The following is a 5,000-nucleotide window of genomic DNA, read 5'->3' as shown; positions in this document are numbered from 1 at the left end:
ATTATAGCACAGAACAGAGTGTTAAAGTCGGGGATGGAAGAGGATGAAAATGGGAAGTTTACTTATGGAGAGAACTGAGAAATGTCCTGTGTGCAGACACCAGTGTTTGACGATTGAATACATTTAAATAATGCCTCTAGACTGCAAGTGTTTATCTGTGCCTCAGTGGCCTAATGGATAAGGCACTGGCCTCCTAAGCCAGGGATTGTGGGTTTGAGTCCCATCTGAGGTGAAAACCAATATCCGCTCTTACTTTTCCAGAAAAATGTATACATTTATAACATGCTTCCGCTCAGAAGCTTATGAGGTATTAGGAACTTTGAAATGGTACCATTTTACTTCTGTACTCTTCAGGGTCATGTTGGTGTTCTGAAACTACAAAGTAGATTTTTAAACACCTATCTTTGTCAGATGCAACTTTGACCCGACAGAAGATATTCCTTTGGAAAAAATTATTTGAATTGGATTGGTGTAACTGTTGTTTCTAGAGGTGGTGACAGGCTTTCTGCTACTTGAATAGGGCAAGTCAGGATTCATGAAACGTATACAACCTTTGAGCGTGTGTAAATTGGCATATCCAGAAAGGAGCAGTTTTTACTACTGTCAAAACAGTTTCTCTCCACCTCTAGAAATATCCAGAGCTATGTAAAGCATACAACTGAGCTTTATTCTCATGAAGAAAGAGGTTTAAATGCAAAAAAGAAAACAAAAGCTTATCTTACTGGTGACATTTTCATTATATAGATTCCAAAAGAGTGCTTTAATTGAAAGGAGCTGAAAACAGACAATGGGATGTAAACCTAAATAACTATCAATATCATATTTCCCATCCTTGCATACCACCTACATTATAAAAATAAGCACAGCAGGACATATGACCGCGTGGCCTAATGGATAAGGCGTCTGACTTTGGATCAGAAGATTGAGGGTTCGAGTCCCTTCGTGGTCGGTTTTTGCCAATGGTCACACAACTCAGATTTCCATTCAGAATGGAAGCAGGCTCTTCCAATACTCTTATAGCCATCATATTCTCATTCCTAATTATTCATGAAGTGGAGTACATACTGCAGAGTCATTTAGATTGCATCTTCAGCCTAAAATCTTGTTCATGTTGGTGGCATTAAGAAGTGCTTCTATGTACACGCACGGAATATGTAATAGGGTTGCAGAATTTTGACTTGACAGAATGGGGTTTTAGCTTAAGGGTGTGTAGATGAAATGCAAGGTGTGTAAGTATGTGTTCATGGAGTGCTTCAAGTGTAAAATCTGTATGATTTGTGCAGTTAAAGTGCTAATTTTGCCTACGAGAAAGAAAAGTACTACAGAAGAATTATAAAGGATTGGCACATTGGCTGCCTTTGCTGATGACACAGTTGGCTAATTTGTGAAGCATTGGTGTATTAAGTTGCAGAGTGTGGTTGAACCTGGTTAGGAGACTTGGTGCCTGTTTCTGTGTCCTGCTGAAGACAAGGACGGCTTGATACCACTGTCAAAGCCCAGTTTATTGAGAAAAGCATCCAGGAAAGAAGAAGTGTTGAGTCGAAAGTGGTTCTCCTCCAATTTCTCTCCACTTGCGCGAAATGCAGAGCCTCCATTATAGCACAGAAAAGAGTGTTAAAGTCGGGGATGGAAGAGGATGAAAATGGGAAGTTTACTTATAGAGAGAACTGAGAAATGTCCTGTGTGCAGACACCAGTGTTTGACGATTGAATACATTTAAATAATGCCTCTAGACTGCAAGTGTTTATCTGTGCCTCAGTGGCCTAACGGATAAGGCACTGGCCTCCTAAGCCAGGGATTGTGGGTTTGAGTCCCATCTGAGGTGAAAACCAATATCCACTCTTACTTTTCCAGAAAAATTGATATATTTATTACATGCTTCCGCTCAGAAGCTTATGTGGTATTAGGAACTTTGAAATGGTACCATTTTACTTCTGTACTCTCCGGACTCATGTTGGTGTTCTGAAACTACAAAGTAGATTTTTAAACACCTATCTTTGTCAGATGCAACTTTGACCCAGCAGAAGATATTCCTTTGGAAAAAATGATTTGAATTGGATTGGTGTAACTGTTGTTTCTAGAGGTGGTGACAGGCTTTCAGCTACTTGAATAGGGCAAGTCAGGATTCATGAAACACATACAACCTTTGAGCGTGTGTAAATTGGCATATCCAGAAAGGAGCAGTTTGTACTACTGTCAAAACAGTTTCTCTCCACTTCTGGAAATATCCAGAGCTATGTAAAGCATACAACTGAGCTTTAATCTCATGAAGAAAGAGGTTTAAATGCAAAAAAGAAAACAAAAGCTTATCGTACTGGTGACATTTTCATTATATAGATTCCAAAAGAGTGCTTTAATTGAACGGAGCTGAAAACACACAATGGGATGTAAACCTAAATAACTATCAATATCATATTTCCCATCCTTGCATACCACCTACATTATAAAAATAAGCACAGCAGGACATATGACCGCGTGACCTAATGGATAAGGCGTCTGACTTCGGATCAGAAGATTGAGGGTTCGAGTCCCTTCGTGGTCGGTTTTTGCCAATGGTCACACAACTCAGATTTCCATTCAGAATGGAAGCAGGCTCTTCCAATACTCTTATAGCCATCATGTTCTCATTCCTAATTATTCATGAAGTGGAGTACATACTGCACAGTCATTTAGATTGCATCTTCAGCCTAAAATCATCTTGTTCATGTTAGTGGCATTAAGAAGTGCTTCTATGTACACGCATGGAATATGTAATAGGGTTGCAGAATTTTGACTTGACAGAATGGGTTTTTAGCTTAAGGGTGTGTAGATGAAATGCAAGGTGTGTAAGTATGTGTTCATGGAGTGCTTCAAGTGTAAAATCTATATGATTTGTGCAGTTAAAGTGCTAATTTTGCCTACGAGAAAGAGAAGTACTACAGAAGAATTATAAAGGATTGGCACATTGTCTGCCTTTGCTGATGACACAGTTGGCTAATTTGTGAAGCATTGGTCTATTAAGTTGCAGAGTGTGGTTGAACTTGGTTAGGAGACTTGTTTCTGTGTCCTGCTGAAGACAAGGACGGCTTGATACCACTGTCAAAGCCCAGTTTATTGAGAAAAGCATTCAGGAAAGAAGAAGTGTTGAGTCGAGAGGGGTTCTCCTCCAATTTCTCTCCACTTGCTCGAAATGCAGAGAGTCCATTATAGCACAGAACAGAGTGTTAAAGTCGGGGATGGAAGAGGATGAAAATGGGAAGTTTACTTATGGAGAGAACTGAGAAATGTCCTGTGTGCAGACACCAGTGTTTGACGATTGAATACATTTAAATAATGCCTCTAGACTGCAAGTGTTTATCTGTGCCTCAGAGGCCTAATGGATAAGGCACTGGCCTCCTAAGCCAGGGATTGTGGGTTCGAGTCCCATCTGAGGTGAAAACCAATATCCACTCTTCCTTTTCCAGAAAAAGTTATATATTTATTACATGCTTCCGCTCAGAAGCTTATGTGGTATTAGGAACTTTGAAATGGTACCATTTTACTTCTGTACTCTTCAGAGTCATGTTGGTGTTCTGAAACTACAAAGTAGATTTTTAAACACCTATATTTGTCAAATGCAACTTTGACCCGGCAGAAGATATTCCTTTGGAAAAAATTATTTGAATTGGATTGGTGTAACTGTTGTTTCTAGAGGTGGTGACAGGCTTTCAGCTACTTGAATAGGGCAAGTCAGGATTCATGAAACGTATACAACCTTTGAGCGTGTGTAAATTGGCATATCCAGAAAGGAGCAGTTTTTACTACTGTCAAAACAGTTTCTCTCCACTTCTAGAAATATCCAGAGCTATGTAAAGCATACAACTGAGCTTTATTCTCATGAAGAAAGAGGTTTAAATGCAAAAAAGAAAACAAAAGCTTATCGTACTGGTGACATTTTCATTATATAGATTCCAAAAGAGTGCTTTATTTGAAAGGAGCTGAAAAAACACAATGGGATGTAAGCCTAAATAACTATAAATATCATATTTCCCATTCTTTCATACCACCTACATTATAAAAATAAGCACAGCAGGACATATGACCGCGTGGCCTAATGGATAAGGCGTCTGACTTCGGATCAGAAGATTGAGGGTTCGAGTCCCTTCGTGGTCGGTTTTTGCCAATGGTCACACAACTCAGCTTTCCATTCAGAATGGAAGCAGGCTCTTCCAATACTCATATAGCCATCATGTTCTCATTCCTAATTATTCATGAAGTGGAGTACATACTGCACAGTCATTTAGATTGCATCTTCAGCCTAAAATCTTGTTCATGTTAGTGGCATTAAGAAGTGCTTCTATGTACACGCACTGAATATGTAATAGGGTTGCAGAATTTTGACTTGACAGAATGGGTTTTTAGCTTAAGGGTGTGTAGATGAAATGCAAGGTGTGTAAGTATGTGTTCATGGAGTGCTTCAAGTGTAAAATCTGTATGATTTGTGCAGTTAAAGTGCTAATTTTGCCTACGAGAAAGAAAAGTACTACAGAAGAATTATAAAGGATTGGCACATTGGCTGCCTTTGCTGATGACACAGTTGGCTAATTTGTAAAGCATTGGTATATTAAGTTCCAGAGTGTGGTTGAACTTGGTTAGGAGACTTGGTGCCTCTTTCTGTGTCCTGCTGAAGACAAGGACGGCTTGATACCACTGTCAAAGCCCAGTTTATTGAGAAAAGCATCCAGGAAAGAAGAAGTGTTGAGTCGAAAGTGGTTCTCCTCCAATTTCTCTCCACTTGCTCGAAATGCAGAGCCTCCATTATAGCACAGAACAGAGTGTTAAAGTCGGGGATGGAAGAGGATGAAAATGGGAAGTTTACTTATGGAGAGAACTGAGAAATGTCCTGTGTGCAGACACCAGTGTTTGACGATTGAATACATTTAAATAATGCCTCTAGACTGCAAGGGTTTATCTGTGCCTCAGTGGCCTAATGGATAAGGCACTGGCCTCCTAAGCCAGGGATTGTGGGTTTGAGTCCCATC

At 39.7% G+C, this 5,000-nt stretch overlaps 7 non-coding genes across 7 annotated transcripts in view; all 7 read left to right on the top strand.

Annotated features, from left to right (window-relative positions):
* Positions 1 to 159: 159 nt before the first annotated feature.
* Positions 160 to 232, top strand: TRNAR-CCU (transfer RNA arginine (anticodon CCU)). Its single transcript has one exon. It is a non-coding gene; the product is annotated as a tRNA-Arg (tRNA).
* Positions 233 to 876: 644 nt separating this feature from the next.
* Positions 877 to 949, top strand: TRNAQ-UUG (transfer RNA glutamine (anticodon UUG)). The gene has a single exon. It is a non-coding gene; the product is annotated as a tRNA-Gln (tRNA).
* Positions 950 to 1,752: 803 nt separating this feature from the next.
* Positions 1,753 to 1,825, top strand: TRNAR-CCU (transfer RNA arginine (anticodon CCU)). The gene has a single exon. It is a non-coding gene; the product is annotated as a tRNA-Arg (tRNA).
* A 644-nt stretch (positions 1,826 to 2,469) lies between these two features.
* On the top strand, positions 2,470 to 2,542 carry TRNAR-UCG (transfer RNA arginine (anticodon UCG)). Its single transcript has one exon. It is a non-coding gene; the product is annotated as a tRNA-Arg (tRNA).
* Positions 2,543 to 3,341: 799 nt separating this feature from the next.
* Positions 3,342 to 3,414, top strand: TRNAR-CCU (transfer RNA arginine (anticodon CCU)). Its single transcript has one exon. It is a non-coding gene; the product is annotated as a tRNA-Arg (tRNA).
* A 644-nt stretch (positions 3,415 to 4,058) lies between these two features.
* Positions 4,059 to 4,131, top strand: TRNAR-UCG (transfer RNA arginine (anticodon UCG)). Its single transcript has one exon. It is a non-coding gene; the product is annotated as a tRNA-Arg (tRNA).
* Positions 4,132 to 4,934: 803 nt separating this feature from the next.
* Positions 4,935 to 5,000, top strand: part of TRNAR-CCU (transfer RNA arginine (anticodon CCU)) — a 73-nt gene continuing 7 nt past the window's right edge. Inside the window, exon 1 of the tRNA in view lies at positions 4,935 to 5,000. This exon is cut by the window's right edge and continues 7 nt beyond it. This is a non-coding gene — a tRNA (tRNA-Arg).

This window comes from Lissotriton vulgaris, chromosome 5, assembly GCF_964263255.1.
Source record: "Lissotriton vulgaris chromosome 5, aLisVul1.2, whole genome shotgun sequence".
In the NCBI taxonomy this organism is placed as follows: domain Eukaryota; kingdom Metazoa; phylum Chordata; class Amphibia; order Caudata; family Salamandridae; genus Lissotriton; species Lissotriton vulgaris.
Note: the sequence above shows the minus strand (reverse complement) of the source record. Positions and strands in the feature narration are given on the sequence as shown.